Genomic DNA, 15,839 nt, shown 5'->3' with positions numbered 1-15,839 from the left:
ATGCAGGATACAAGGGGGAAAAAAAAATACGGGGAGACAAGAAAAAAAAAAATATAGAGGAAAGTTATTCTACAGGACAAAAAAAAAAAAGTAACGAGGGAAAACAGGAAAAGAAGAAAGCCCTTTGAGACAGATTCTAAATTTAAAATGCAGGATGAAAAGACAAAGAGGAGAAACAAGGGCAGGTCAAACCACATGAAGCGTTGTGCAAATGCTACACCAACATCTGTGAGATGCCGCTATCGCAACAGGACATCACTAGCTCACATGCCAACACCCCACAGCAAAAGACCCCCAGTACTTACAAGGAGAGGGCAGGATCACTGCTGCCTATTTACAGATGGGGAAGCTGATGCAGGAAGCAATCCCCTAACTTGACAAAAGCCACCTAAGCAGGGCAGCAGCAGAGTCAGTGACCTGCCCTCAGCCAGTATGCAGGCAGCTCATAAGAGATGCACTCAAGGTTTTATCAGACTTCATTACCTACTTTACAAAGGTGTTGCCTTGCGATTAGGCTAAATATAACTCAAGTCTCTCTGGAGCTTCAGCTTTGGCACTTACTAAACAAATGAGAGAATACTTCACTGGAGATACATAATACTTTATAATAAATATATCCAAGCCCACAAATACTCAGATTTAATGCCATGCATTCCTTTACCATTTTATTTCAGGTTTCACTTCAGCTGTTACCTTTCCTCATGCAAGCAAGAAAAAAAACCCAACAACCTATCAGCCAGTCAGCCATCTCAACAGGGTAACTAGATTAAAGGGCTGGAGGGTCAGGATAATATGATAATATGCTAACTGCAGAGTCTGAATAGTAAATAATTATTTAACCTCTAATAGTTAAGAAAGGGCCTTTGCTCTTGCATCACTTCTCTATAATGGATCCTGTATTGCTAATGGTTTGAGTTAAGAGAGGGTGGAGTTCACGTCATGAAATTACAAAGCACTGAGTGTATAAACTCACAAGCGGACAAACTTTTGTTTTAAAAAGTCAACGTTGTAGTCTTTCAGTTCTTAATTCACCCCTGCATCTTTGTGTACACTGTTCTACTTCTTCCGCGCTGGCTCCTTTCTAACTTTCTGTGCAATAGCTTTCAGGTCAAGAAACGTGTTTCCGACTACAAACAACAGGATATACCACATCATTAGCTGAAACGAAACAGTGTGGAATGCGGCTTGCAGTTATCATTCAGGATTCAGACAACACTACAGATTAAGGTATGTGTGAGCCACCAGTTTATCTTACTGCTGGTATTAAAAGAACCAGTTCCAAATATAGATCTGCGAGCGTGATTATTCTGAGAAGAGAAACGTAATGCCTTCTCACTTGCTTTCATAGATCTAAGCCTCTAGACAGGCCAACGCCCCCAAAACACGCATGTGGAAGATGCAGGCTATCCCACAAGCACAGAGCAAAAATATGTAAATAAATAAAGCAAAACTACGCCATGTCATACACCGCCTCATACACGGATGGCTGCTCAGTTGCATACAACTTGAGATTTTTTTCCAGACACTATCAGAAAAAAACCCCAACATTCCCACTATCAAGCAACAAAACCCCACCCTTTAATACAAGGAGGCCTTCCTAGGAAAGCAAAGTCCAGACGCCGTCAGCTCCAAGAGACAGGCAAGGCCACCAAGGAGATATCCAAACCAGGGTGGGTTAGGGATTTGAAAAATCTTAAGATGGAAGACATAACCAAGCTTCGCATCACATACACACAAAGAAAAACAGACTAAGAGCACAGCAGGCAAGAGTCAGCTACTATAGGCAAGCATGTGAGGCATGTAACAACATGAAAATGGATGTAAGAAGGTCCAACAAGCTCCTTGCAGACTTTCAGAGGAAGACGCTCCCTTCTTCCATTTTGAAAGTGGAGGGCAACGCTAGGGAGAATCAAGCGTACTGGCTGAAACCAGGAAAAACTGAACCTCCTCAAGCAAATATCTCACTTTCAAACTTGCATAAAGCTTCATTTTACCATCTACATTAACCCAACTCCCCAAGGACTACAATTAAGCAAAGGACTCAGGCATTCAACCTTAAGTGTCATCTGACTTCAGCACTCTTCCAGATGGCTGCTTGAAAAAAAAAAAAAAATCCCACTTTTTTTCCACCAAATTTCCCTGCTTGGCCAAAGGGAACATAAACATACACATACGTTGGTTGCTTTGCTACCAAGTTCCCCGATACCAAAAATAAAATACATTTCTTACTCCGCCCCCGCCTCTATCTCCCCATGATTTTCCCCAGCTCATGCAAGAAATATCCTCCCTATGGGAGGCATCTGGCACAGCGCTGAGACTGCAAAGAGAAGTTGGCTTTGTACCTTCCGGAAATCCAAGCAAAATTTTTCAGAAAATATTAAGTACCATCACTTCACAGCAAACAACCTCAAAACTACTCGACGGCATTCACCAAATACTCGTGAACACAGTGGATTACTCACAGACTGCTTTTTCTAACGCCCAGTAACACAACTCATCTATTTATTTATCGTTTCAACCCCCCCCCCATGGCAACCACAGGCCCTGCTTTCCCCATGAAGCAGTACCCAGCAAGCGCACGGTGCATTTTTACCTCTCCCTAATGCAATTAAGCAGCTGGAGACGTGGTGAGCCGCCCCACCATGTGAGCAGGCAGTTCCCTGGCACCGGCCGGAGCTCCGGGAGCCGCCGCACCTCGGCTGCGAGCTGCTGACTGCCGGCTGCTGCAGCCGCGGCGCTGCCAGGCTGTGACACCCCGAAGGCTCATTGCAGCAAACGCTCGGGTTACAGCTGAGCTCGCAGCTGCTGCCCGGCTCAGCCCGCACGTACTACTGCCTCATGCGCCTCACTGGAGCTCGCAGCCTGCCTCGCCGGCCACCCTGCGCCTCAAGCCTGCTCCCCGCACCACAAAAGCACATTTTCCTATGCACATGAACTGCGTTTGCCTTCCCTCCCCCACCCCCAATCTCTCCGGAGAAATTCATACCGTAAGGAGAGCAGCTTTTCATAAGCTAAGGATATAGCCAAGGAAGCTATCCTTGAACTAAAACCTGTAACGTTTTACGGGTTTTCCTCTTCAAACCACCAAAATTGAAAAGATCACGTAAACTTATTTATACGTGCTATTCAGCAAACTTTCCCACATACTGTTCTTCAGCCTCGCTGTTTAGTCTGCAATAGCGCAAACACTGGCACCTTTTCATTATGACACTTAATCATTCAAAATAGCTGTAGCTCTCTTCCAAGGCCCGGTTGTTGCCATGGTTTGTACTCAAAGGCAGAATTACCGAGTGGAAAAGAGCACAAGATAAATAAAGCAGATCTGACATAAAAATCGCGCATCGAGTTTTCCCATTCGCAGACTATTCCGCCTGCATTCCCTGCGGAAGGGCCCGTTTCCAGTCACGGCGTTACTGCGGGCGGGACTCGGCCCTTCCCCGGCGGGGGTGTCGGAGCCCGCCAGCGGGGGAAGGCACCGGCGGGCCCGCCGCAGGCAGCCCCGCCAGCCGGGCCCCTGCCCCGCCGAGACAGCCGGGGTGCCGCATGGCACGTTACCGCGGCTGTTCCGTAACGGCGGGGTTCCCCACCACGACGGCCGGGCGAGCCCTTCAAGTTCAGCAGCCGGCCGCACCGGCGGGAATTCAACCTCGCTCACGGAATAAAATACCAAAAACCCACCCCACACCTCGGTTCCTCCAACTGCGCTCTCCCCGCTCCTGGGAAGGGCGCGGGCCGCCCCTGCGCCGCTCCCCCGGGGCAGGGAGGTGCCCGGTACTTACAGTGTCTCCGGCCCGGCCCGGGGGCGCAAGGCCCGCACCGCCCCCCCCCGCCGGGCCGCGCACAAAGCCGCCGCCAGCCGCGTGCCGCGCCCGCCCCCGCGCCCGCCAGAGCCCGCCCGTCACGTGCGCCGCCCCGCACACCGCGGGGCCGGGGGGGGAACACGGACACACGGCAGCGCCGCGGGGCCGGGGGCGCGCCCCGCTCCGCCCCAGCACCCGGCAGGGCAAACAAAGACGCGCGGGCGCCCCTCAGAAAGTTAAGATGTCCGCGGGTGGGGGTGTCCCGCGGAGGCGGCCGCCGCCTCCCTTCAATGACCGCGGCGGATGCTCACACACGCCCCGCACCCCGGGACCCCGGCCGGCGCCCCCCGCCCGTCGGTACGCACCTCGCTGGGCGGCCCGGCCCGCGGGACCTCCGCGCCCGCCTCCGCCTTTGAACTCACAAGGAAAATGGTTCTCGCCGCGCCGCTTCCGGGTCGGGCCGGGCAGCCGCGCCGGGGGCGGGGAGGGCGGGGGCCGGGGGAGGAGGCGGCGGCGGCGGCGAGGAGGAGGAGGAGGAAGAGGGGGGCGCGCCGCCCGCCCTTTGTGGGGCTAGCGCGCAGCTGGGCCCGCCGCGGAGGTCCCGGCGCGTCCCCGCTGCTGGGTCATGGCGCGCTGCCGCCGCCGCCAGCGCTTACATAAGGACGGGCGCGCCGAGCGCGGGGCCGGCCATGGCGGCGCTGTGCCGGGGCGGGGAGGAGCGGAGCCGAGCCGAGCCGCGCCGCGCCGCCGGGAGCCGAGCGAGGGAGCACGCCGGCGGGAAGGGGCGGCGCTCGGCGAGCGCGGCCCGCGGGGGCGGGGAGGCGGCCACGTCCCGCGGGGGCGGAGCCGAGGGCCACGTGTGGCAGCGGCCCGGGAGCGGGGCCGGGGCGGCCGGGGGCCCAGAGCTTCCCACCGGCGCGGGGGCCCGCCCGGTGCACGCCACACCTCGGCACCCCGCAAAACCCGCAGCCTGGCTCACGGCCTAAGTCATTCCCCCGCCCCCGCGTCTGTCCGGAGGGTGCCCTCCCCCCCTCGCGCAGGTGGGCTTGTTTAGAGGCAGCAGCGCTGCGGTGCTGGCCGCGTCCCCCCGCAAAGGCGAGGGAAGGGAAGGGCGGGTCAGGCATGAGCTCAGGGCCTGACTCGGGTCCAGCCGCAGCCGGAGCAGGGGCAGCGCTGGGCCGGGCCTGCCCGCGGGCCCAAGCCGCCCTGGCCAGCCCCAGCGCTGCAAAACGCTCCCCAGCACGGCCTTCTGATCTTCAGCATACAACCGATTTTCTCCTTGATGACACTAAAAAAACAAAGCATGTTCTCCCACTGTTGAACAGAAGTTAATGGCACTAGCCAACTAGTTGTTTACAGTTTTACATCAAAACATCAATCCACCTAAGTAACAGTCCAGGGGAAAAAAGTGCACAGTGCACCATCTAATGAGACAATGGTTTCCAAACAGAAATTTAGCGATAACGCCTGTTGTGCATTCCTTGAGTCTAGTTCACATACACAAGTGTGGATATAAAAAAAGAAGAAAAAAAAAAAGGAAAAAACAAATCACAAGGGAGGTTGCAATAGAGGCATTTATTTCCTCCAAACCCTTTAAACATAAACAGCTGTACATTTTTTAACTTCATGGAAAAAATACAAAGCACATAGTTTGCCAAGAAAGTATGAGAATAATGGGAAATCAATGCATGACTACGCCTCTGTTCTCATGTTGAATTATTCTAAATGATGTAAGGTTAAATGTGTATTCAAATGCTATAAAACATTGAGCTACGAAATAATAAAATACTGAAGTACAGTTAAAAATTTAAGTTGAACTGGAAGGCACTCTACCCACCACACACTCCAGCAACTGGATTTCTTCCATGACAGCTGTGATGCCGCACGCACACAAGCAGGGCAGGAACCACACTACCTGCACACCACCTTTGTGTGCCACCCAGCCTACGCTCAAACCACGTAACTGCAACGCTGGATTTTGCTTTGAAGGGATGCTGGCAGAGGTGGTTTACTGCATTGATTTTCCCTTTTAAGTGGTCTTCCTGCCCGACAGCCCAAGGCAGCTGAGCAGCCTTATATGGCTGCAAGGCTGAGAGGATGCAGCGGTGCCCTCAGCAGCCTCCATCTATTCCTGACCACCCAGGCCAGACAGTTGCTCCTCTCATCCCCAGCGTCCCTGTCACAGTCCCTCACCAGACTCGCTTGCCTTCGAGCTTGCTGCCTTCAACTGCCAACAGAGCATGGGGCTCTCCGACCCCTTCTGCTCCCCCAAAACACAACCCCTACCCCAGCCAGGCCACAGCGGGACTGCACTTCCCCAATCTCCAGAGAAAAAAAATTAAAATGAAACATCTCAGTAACGCCACTTTGACCTAATTTCTTTCCAATTCTTTCTTCTCCACCCCCCCTGCACTGTGGTAGGGAGAAATAATTCATCAGCCACTTTCACTGGTACCTAGACATGTCGTGCAGTAGCAGACTAAAATGCATCCTTGCTCCACATTCGGGGCCGCAGTCTGTACTGCCTCTGCCCCTTTGGTGCAAGAAGCATGCCCCTTCTCTGCCACCAAACAGCAACAGGACAGCTTGTCAAGTGAGTGGGCCAGCTTTTCACAGACTTGGTTCTACAGGGGCTTCACCATCTCTAAAAAAAACCAATATAACCTGACCTGTCAGTAATAGCTGACAAGGAAATACCCTGAGCTCAGATTTTGTCAAGTAGTCAAGAAAAAGTATTTTTTCCAAACTTAATTCTGTACTTGTCTGATCTCCAATTTAAGTTTTAAAGCACATTTTAGATTACCTCCAACAAGTACTGAACGTCCCAAAGGCATACTACTGCTACCACCACCAAATTTGTGCCTCTCTCATACGAGGGTTTCAGGGGTTTGTTTTACCATTTCTCTAAAGTAAGAGTCCAAACACTAATAGTTATTTCAGGAAGGGCAAACAAATGAATTACGCCTATTACAGAGTACAACATACTTCATGCTACTATTAAACTAATGGCACTGTGATAGCTGTGTGGTATGTAGTGCAACTGCCAAAGCAGGCAATCCTTAATAACATCCAAGACAGACACTGTTAAAATACAAATCACAAGACTGTCTGGAGGATGGGCAAGTTTGCCCATGTGGACAAAGCTTTATTAATAGACTGCAACTTAGTAACAATGAATATTAATACCCAGTGCAGCACCACCTATTCATTACCACAGAGGGATTTTGCTAAAGATTCTCAAGTGGCACCAGCTATGGAATATTAACCCCGCAACTCTATTTCTGAGCGTTTCACTTAAAGGCGATCTTGGTGAAAATTCACTAAGCGGGAAAACACCTTTTGAGAGTCTAAAAGTAATAATGAAGTTGCTACTGGTGTAGCGGCTAATGTTAAGTACACTAAAGCAACATACGACATTTACATCATTTACAGCTTACTAAATTTACCGCAATGTATGTGTGGATACTTAACAAAACACAGATCTGCCATGTGAAGGCAACAACGCTGATTTTTAAACAAGAATTTTAAAAATTAGTGTCTTCAAGCATCCCAAAGTCTGTGGAAAATATTCCTATCCAAGCTTGGTTATGACATTTGCAAAATACAACACTTTAGAGCAGCTTACTTAATTGTCACATTATTTTAGCACAGTTTCCAACTACTGTTTGCTTCGCCTCACAATTGGGCCTGAACTCTGTTGAACAAGCCATACTATAAGCTTGCAGAACAGAGCTGCCTTTGTTCTTTGGCACTGCCAGTCCCCTATGGAATCAGGCAGCACAGTGAACTGCACTCGGCAAACAATCCCTGACCTTCAATTACTGTCTTGGCTCGTTGCCACAGGATACATGTATTACTGGTAACACAGTGTGCCCTATTTTGCAGATAATCACTAGAACTACAGATAATCATGAAAATCGATGGCAAAACGCAAATGTTCCCTTCCTAAAGCCACAGCTGCAACTTCAAGTATGGCAAAGTGTTCCTCTGGCATTCCACAGCAGCACCCCACAGACACCCTCGGCTCAGGCTCAGGCCATGCACACTAGGATGGCGGTACCGCAGGTTTTGTATTTTTAGAGACCGCATGAAAAATTCCAGGTGGCATATGGCTTCGCCTTCCTCTGCTGGAGGTTTTCAGTTTGCTTTTTGTTTGCTTGGAGGCGGAAGGCACGCCGGGTTGTGCTGGCACGGTTTTGCAAGAGCTGCTCTTTTTTTTTTTTTTTTAATTTCCTTTCCCCCCTCCCTTTTAAAACCCCTGGCAGGTTTTCCACTCGAGCGCCCAGACACAGGCGGCGTTTGCTGAGCGGCCGGTGCCCGAGCGGTGCGGGCAGCGCCGCCCCCCGCCGCTCATTGTGGCCGGGGCGGCAGCAGCTGCAGCGCGGGCAGCCAGCGCCCGGGCCGGGGGGCACTGCGCGCCCCGCGCTGCCAGCAACGCCGCAACGACACGGGGGACCCAAGCACAGGCGGGGGGTGCTGCTGCAGCCTTCCCGAGGGCAGTAACCCCTTCAACTGCAAACCACACCGAGAAACCCGCCGGTGCCGTGCTGCTGGCCAGGGAAAAGCACGTGGAGAATACTGCGAATGAGTTAGTATTTAAACTTTAAAACAAATGAAAATTATTCAAATCGGCCTTCATTTAAATTAGCGCTTCTGTACTTATCTTCTTCCTCTCTGTGCTGCCCTGTATTTGCTTAGCAAGCAGAACGGTTCTATGGCAATACTCTGGCAGAAACCATCCAGCGTAAGGGCAGAGCTACGGTCCGTCTCATGTTAGTGGAGAAATTAACTTTCTGATTATGTATTTGTGCACAGAGTTCGAACGGTGTACTTAAATGCAGAAACCGAAGTCCAAAGGAGGAATAACGTGTGAGAAATAATCATCACTACTGAGGCTGCAGCACAGCAAACAGACTAACTGGCATTTAGGCCCCAGTTCATTTGGCAAATGCTTCATGTAAATTCTCCTTTTTGGTTACGGAGATGGACAGATCTCACCTGGAGACATCCAGACATGCAAAAACTTCACCAGACTATCTTTAATAATTTTCCAAAATTGAGAAGCTGAGGACAATAGCGCACATGGAGGAAACATGAGCAACTACCGTTAATACACTGGTGTTACCAGTGCCAACTGATCTTACACTGTATTTCACATTAATCAGATTTAAAATATGTTTTCTATCTTCACAATATTTTTCGATCAACTTGCAAAATAACTTTTATCCTTCCCTGGGCAAGCACCATGGAGTTTAATGCTGCATGCATCAACATGACTCTGCAATTTTCCCCATTACTTCACCTCCATCTACTTCATCATACCAGTACTGTAATTGCAGCTCTGGGAATACACTCTGTTAGTAAACTTGCGCTATTTTTGTGGCTGAATTGGTGTCCCTGCTGCAACAGGAGACCAATAATCTTGGTAAAAAAAACACCAGAAGTATGGCATTAAAAAAAAAAAAATTCATCACTGCAGGCAATAGTATTGCATGAGTTTTCTTACTTGCTGCAGTTTGCTGCCAGTGTTTAAATGATCTGCAAACTTCAGAAACTACAGATTTTGACTGTTGGCAAATAATTTCAGATTAAGTTGCCTTCATTTCTCCTGTTACAAAACCCCAATCCTTCATACAAATTCAACTCATTCATTCAGGTCTAAGCTACACAAGTAGCATTTTTCATAATTGCTGCCCCTAGTTTCTTTTCTTCCTAGCCCATTCTACACCCTCCCCTAATTCAGTTTCTGCTAGCAGCCTGTCACTGGCATTTTTCTCTCTACCTAGCCTCTGCAGTATGCCACTTACAGATACAAATCCTTATACTTAGAACCTACAGAACAGCGCTCTAATTCCAGATTTATGTTCAAAGACAAAATACTGAGCAGTCTCTCAGGCATCCCTGTGTGAATGTCTGTCATCTCAAGCCCAGGACTGCTGTAAAAAACGTCTGTTTTCCTATGCCCTTTCCCTTCATTAGCTTAGCAAAAATGCTGTGACCCTGCCACTCACTCAAATTCAGTAACATCAATGTAATCTTTAAGTGTGACCTGGTTTCTCTCACTTCTGGGTCCAGGTTACACTGAACTCCTGCAGATATTTCTTATAAAGCCTGTAACACACATGTTTTACTACCCATCCCCATAGTTCAGAGCACCAGCCTGCAGTCATCCTTCATTTTGATTACTGAAGCCTCCTTTCCTCTGGCCTTAATAAATGCATACATGTTCAGATCCATTCAAAATGCCATCATGAACACCTCCAGCCCATCACATCCACTCTTGCACTCCTTACCCCAGCAGTCCCATCACATCAAACTGCACTTTCAGTAACAGCATCTCCCAAATCCTGCTGTTGCTTATTTACCAATTTCAGGAACGGCTTACTGGCAACACTTGCAAAGCTGAATCACTGACATCTTTCCATTTTCTCCTTTAAACTCTGCTTTGCTGTACTGACCTCTGAAACCTTGACAAGGGCTTGGCCACTGCTTTATAGAAGCCTCATCTTCCCTCATCAGCAATGCCTCCTATTTCCCATCTGCCTGTCTCTGTGTGTCATCTGCCCTTGACTTACTCTCAGATTTTAAGTCCATGGAGAAAGGAAACGCTTTCATTCTGCGTTTGTTCTACAACTCGTTACACAATGAAATCCTCGATTTTCATACGAGTTCCCAAGTGTCATGGTAATGTGCCACAACAGTCATTAACCTTGGGACTCGATTCTGTCTTCCACAAAGCAAGCACAACAGCTTGAAGATCACAATGTTCTTACCCATACTCTTTCTGCAATATTCATCAAACCCTTTTTAACTTGGGTGCCATCCACATTTTTCAGTATTCATGCTTCTCCAGCCTTCTTGCTTCCCTCACCATAATGCCAAACTCCCTCCAACTCATTTCCTGGCTTTATTCTCTCCTTCCAACCCGATCGTCAACATTCACAATGTTATTGCATCCTTTTCTCCCTGAACTTACTGGATGTAACATGCATTTACCCAGCCTCCTTCCAGCCTCACCTCCAGAAAAACAACTTTGAGAACATCAGTTTTGGGCTTCTTACATCCACTGAATTGCTGCTCTTCTGATTCAGCATCCAGCACTGCCTCCCTCTCATACCAACTGAAGTCCATTACAGAACAGGCCTCCACCTTTCACCCTCCTACCACTTCCTGCCCCTCTCGTGCTACATTCCCAATCGCTCTCTGAAGCACCTCTCACTTCCTGAGAGTCACACAGATCCTGAGAGTCACCAGATAAAAACTCTGGTTTTATTCCCCAGAGCTTAAAATACCTGCCTCACCTTTTTTCATCTCACCCCCCTACATCCTTGTCCACTTTGATTTCCAGAGTGCTATTTTCCCCCCAAATTCTGCCATTTTTTCAGTTGTTCTGTCCTACCATTCCCCCTCTATTTATCTTATTCACCAGCTTAAGTCAGCTTCCTGTCTCTTAAATGGGCCGTATTTTATTTTGCATTCTTTAATTTGCTCTATTTGTTCTTCTCCAAAACAACTCGGGTGCATCCTCACCACAGAAAGCTCAGCTTCCCACTGTAGTTCGGGCTTCCCGACTGCTCAGGCTGCTGGCAGGCCCTTTGGTCCAAGGCCACCTCCTGGCAACAAGCCACTGGCTCCATCAGAGGCAAAACGGGGTGCGGTTCTGAGGGAGCCTCACTCCAGGCATCACTTCCTCCATTACGGCAGTGGTGAGAATGCACCCCTGCTGGTATTTTCCATTCTCACAGTCCTACGACAGTATCCAAGCCACTCTTGTAATACGAAATGCTCCCCATGCGCCTGACGCCACACCCAGGGCATGCAACATATTCTTGACATCATGCTATAAAATGGTCACTTGAGTAGGCTGTAACAACTCAGTTGGAATTGCCTCTTGAGTGGGGGTGAAACTGCCTCTTGAAACACTGCTGGGATCAGCAGAAAAAGATAAGTTAAATAGGAGCTCCTGTCTGGAGCTATCTGGAACAACAGAAGCCTCAAAACCATACAAAAAGGTGAAGTATAAAAACCTTGGAAAAAATATCAAGAAGCGAGAGCAGTATTTTAGAGGAACACATCCTGTAGAAGCTGAAAGATGGCAATACCTGCTTCAGATTATCGTACGAATAAAGTTGTTACACACGAATTTGGATTCCATTTCTGAGAAGCAAAAGACTCATCAAGGCCATTCCTCCAGTCTTTACATTTACTCCCTTTCACTGACAGCAGTGTATTTCCCCGTTTGTCAGGAGGCATAAGAGCTGTAGAATAGGTACATTCAGTTTGCAATATATTCAGAAGTGGGGAGGGGGTGTGTGTTGCTGAATAGTTAAAAGGCTACAACATCTATTCTTTCTTCCTTCCCTACTTCCACAATGTCTCAAAAAAACCAGGAACTCCATTTGCCAGTTTTGCAGGCTTTCTATCTGGCTACCTATGGATTCCCTTAATCGGGAAAGGCCACTCAGGGCAGGAGAGGATTACTCATTTTGGATTCAGTGCCTCTGTGCTCTCTTAGTCCCAGCTTGTTGGGAGTAAGGTTGTACTTTGACATTTCTCAGTGTTTTGCGATACATCCTTTTTATATCCTAAACACGTACACTTTAAGCATAAGAGTATCTTATCTTAAAAGTAGCATTTTCATATTTACAAACACTAAGACTTTAATATTAAAGTAACATCGATGCACTGTGTTTTAATTATCTTTGTGAAAAGCTTCATATCACCAAGACAACATGCTAGTATATACTCCTCAAAAATATCAGACTGTTCACCTCACCTTTGTGTGTCATGTAAGCACCGAGAGATACAATCTAGTTTCAGAGTATATACAGAAATACCTTTTAACCTTCTTGAGCAATCTGTTTTCCTGCTATGATTGTTTTATAATCATACTGTGACTTTGTCAGATTTCCTACACAGAGACAGTTGCTAATACACTGGTTCAGTTCCCGACTCTATAGTGAAAAAGGTTTGGGAGAGCTTCTCAAAGACAAAAAACCTTATAGGCATAAACCACTAAGAAGTCGAGGTTAAAAGTTTACACTTGATAATAAAAAGTCTGATGGAACAGACGGGGCTTTAGTCAATATATCCCAGCATCAGGATAAGGCTGAAATAATGATGAAACACCATCAGTCTATCTAGTAAACAAATTAAAAAATAACCTAGATATCATAATGGATTCCCTCCCCCCAGTGTTATTTTTAGATTCTCGCATCTGCCCTCCTACACGCTTGTCCAGTAGCAACCTTGATGGACAAATGCTTTTTTTTTTTTCCTTTCAGGAAAACGCAGTACAGATGGTGCTGAAAGTATTTCTCTCTGAGATAACAAGTTTTCTGCTTTTTATAAATTCACTCATCTTCAAACTGTGACAGCTGTGAGTTTGAAGATAAAATCAAAATGATCCAGATCTTGTTCATCTCCTTTCTCTAGGGTCCCTGAAAGGTCACACAAATACATCTCACTTAGAAGTTTCCCACTAAATGTGAAATGCATTTCTTCTCCAAGTTCAAACTTACTGGCATGTTAGAAAGAAGCAATGTACCCTGCTGCTTTTTTTTCAGATTTGTGTCTCAGGTCTGTATTGTGAGTTCAGGATCTTCTAGATCCATTTGTATGGTATATCAGACAGTATTTACCTCAAAGATCTATTTATAGCACTCATTACATTGCCTCATCCCTCCCCTGCTAGCGCACATGACAAGGTTACTAGCCTACATTATCCACTTTCACTTAGTCTCTCAGAGTAAGACTGTACTTCTACACCCTGGTTATCTTAATCATCCTCTCCCTGTATCCTGTTCAGTTTATCTATATTCTCCAGCATAGCTGACCAGAATTACGTACGTTAGTTTAAAAGGACTCCCGAGGGCAGCTGCACGGGGATGCTGGCATGCCTCCATTCCAGCAAGACACATCTTGCATGTCCAAGAGTCACCCCTGTGATCACATCCTGACATCACACAGCAGGTTCACAGTCCTCCCCTGACTGCCCAGGAGGGCAAAACCTTCTCTGTGCCACCACGTTGTGTTTTATGCAGTTACATTTTGTTCCATTTCTATGACTTCATTTCTCAAGGACATTCAGTTTCAGTCACATAAAAACCCCTCATCCGCTGCATTAAGGACTCCTCCTGTTCTGTACCATCCACAGATTTAACCAAGTTTAACCAATTAGTCCAAACATTTTTTTTAGTGAAAATGCTAATCAAGTCATTCCCAAACGTGAACAGCTATTAGTAGCCAGACCTGTTTCACCACTGCATTGCTCCACCTATTTCAACACCACGTTGCTAACATCTCGTAAGCCAATTCCTACCTGATTTACTGTTCATGCTACTAATCCCTGTCTTCCTGATTGTTCATCACTTGACATACTGTGGAATGCATTACAAAAGTCTAGAGGAATGATATGAATTACATTTTCTTGCCTCAGAACAAAGCTGACCAACTTTGTTCAGGGGGTCTACGATGTAGCTTTTCAAGGTGCTGATGACTAGAATAACCCATGATTAAAGGGGAAGGGGACGAGGCACACAGCAGATATAACCACTCTATTATTTGTAAACACTTAAAACAAGGCAATGAGTGAAAGCCAACATGAATTTGAAAATAATAGATCATGTCAAAGCAAATTTCCTTTACAGATAGAAGAACAGACGACTTGAGAAGCAGATCTATATCCTGACTTAAGCAAGGTTTCTGATACTGCCTCCTACGATATTCATGTAACACAAGATTAAGCCCAAATGAAACTAACATGGATGCATATCAAGAAAAAAGGAATAAACAAAACACCCTCAAAGCATTCAGAAATAATCACTAGCTCACTGTTAAAATGTATATCTAGAATGCAGTTCCCAAAGTCACCTACACTGGGTCTACTCTTACTCACTGTTACTTTCATTAGTGACCCAGATGATAGAACATAAGACTACATTTATTCAATCAACAAACCACCAGCTTGGTGGGACTACAAATTATATTAGAGGACAAAAAGACAAACTGGACAAGTGGTCTGAGAAAAAAAGATGACATGAAAAACACTGCAGCTAAGCAGAAGTCAACAGCAGAAATACTGAACGGTGAACAACTGGCTAAGGAGAAATTCCACAATAAGAGAAAAAAGTTAGGTTCAATTTGTGAACTGCTATGAATTAACGGTATCATGCTATAAAGATGCAAACACAGTACTGGGATATATGAATGTTAGGCTCTATGAATGCTGAACACAGGTTGCACTCAGTTGGAGTACTATAAAGCGAGCGGAGTTTTGGATATTGTTCAAGACAGGTATGTTCTCAAAAGGGAGCAATAAAATAAGCACAGTTTTTTAAAATGCCATGGATTAATACAGACTGAAGAGCCTGGGAGGGGAAGACAGCTATGAAAACAGGATGCTGCAAGGAATAATTTCTTGATCTCTGCAGCAGACACAACAAATTTCAACGGCCTTAATTTAGATTAGATGATCTCAAGGTCTTTTTCAGTCTTATGATTCTCAAGTATCTGCAGGGACACTTACATCTCCCAAATAAAACAGCATTTAGAAACACATGCCCAAATTAATGCTATATTTAAGTCTGTTTTTATTATGCCATCTGCCCCTCTGCCCAGCTTCTCTGACCAACATCACCTGCTTCGTGGCTTCTCTCAACAGCTATAAACCGTTGGTTATTTGGGGGCTGCAATGCAAAAGGCAGACTCTCAAGACCTTGCTCCCCGGCCCAAAGTTCTGGCACTCTCAAGAGCTGTGAGGTACCAGCTTGCCCCACCTGCACTAATCCCAGCCTGCAGATTCCCACCATGGAGCTGAATGGGAAGACTTACCTGCAGACTTTAGGAGAGGTTCTGACAGATCATGCTGGACCCTGAAAGCCACAGGCTGGCCTTCCTTGTCTAGAAAATTAATGCCTCTGAAAGACAGGTACTGGGTCACTAAAATTCACTCTTTGAAGTAGGTACATTGTATTTTACTTCATTTTCTTTAATCTCCCAAATCCTTGACTATTCTCCTCCCCTCCACCCCACCCCACC

The 15,839-nt window shown here is 47.0% G+C and overlaps 1 protein-coding gene across 2 annotated transcripts in view; it reads right to left on the bottom strand.

Annotated features, from left to right (window-relative positions):
- Positions 1-15,839, bottom strand: part of JMJD1C (jumonji domain containing 1C) — a 165,996-nt gene that overhangs the window by 58,953 nt on the left and 91,204 nt on the right. Inside the window, exon 1 of one of the 2 annotated variants that reach the window (XM_056351588.1) lies at positions 4,166-4,382. The exons of the other annotated variant lie outside the window; for it this stretch is intronic. The gene's annotated coding sequence lies outside the window, so the exon portion shown is untranslated. Of the gene's footprint in view, positions 1-4,165; positions 4,383-15,839 lie in introns of those variants that run through there. 2 annotated transcript variants of the gene reach the window in all.

The sequence above is a fragment of the Falco biarmicus genome, chromosome 9, assembly GCF_023638135.1.
Source record: "Falco biarmicus isolate bFalBia1 chromosome 9, bFalBia1.pri, whole genome shotgun sequence".
In the NCBI taxonomy this organism is placed as follows: domain Eukaryota; kingdom Metazoa; phylum Chordata; class Aves; order Falconiformes; family Falconidae; genus Falco; species Falco biarmicus.
Note: the sequence above shows the minus strand (reverse complement) of the source record. Positions and strands in the feature narration are given on the sequence as shown.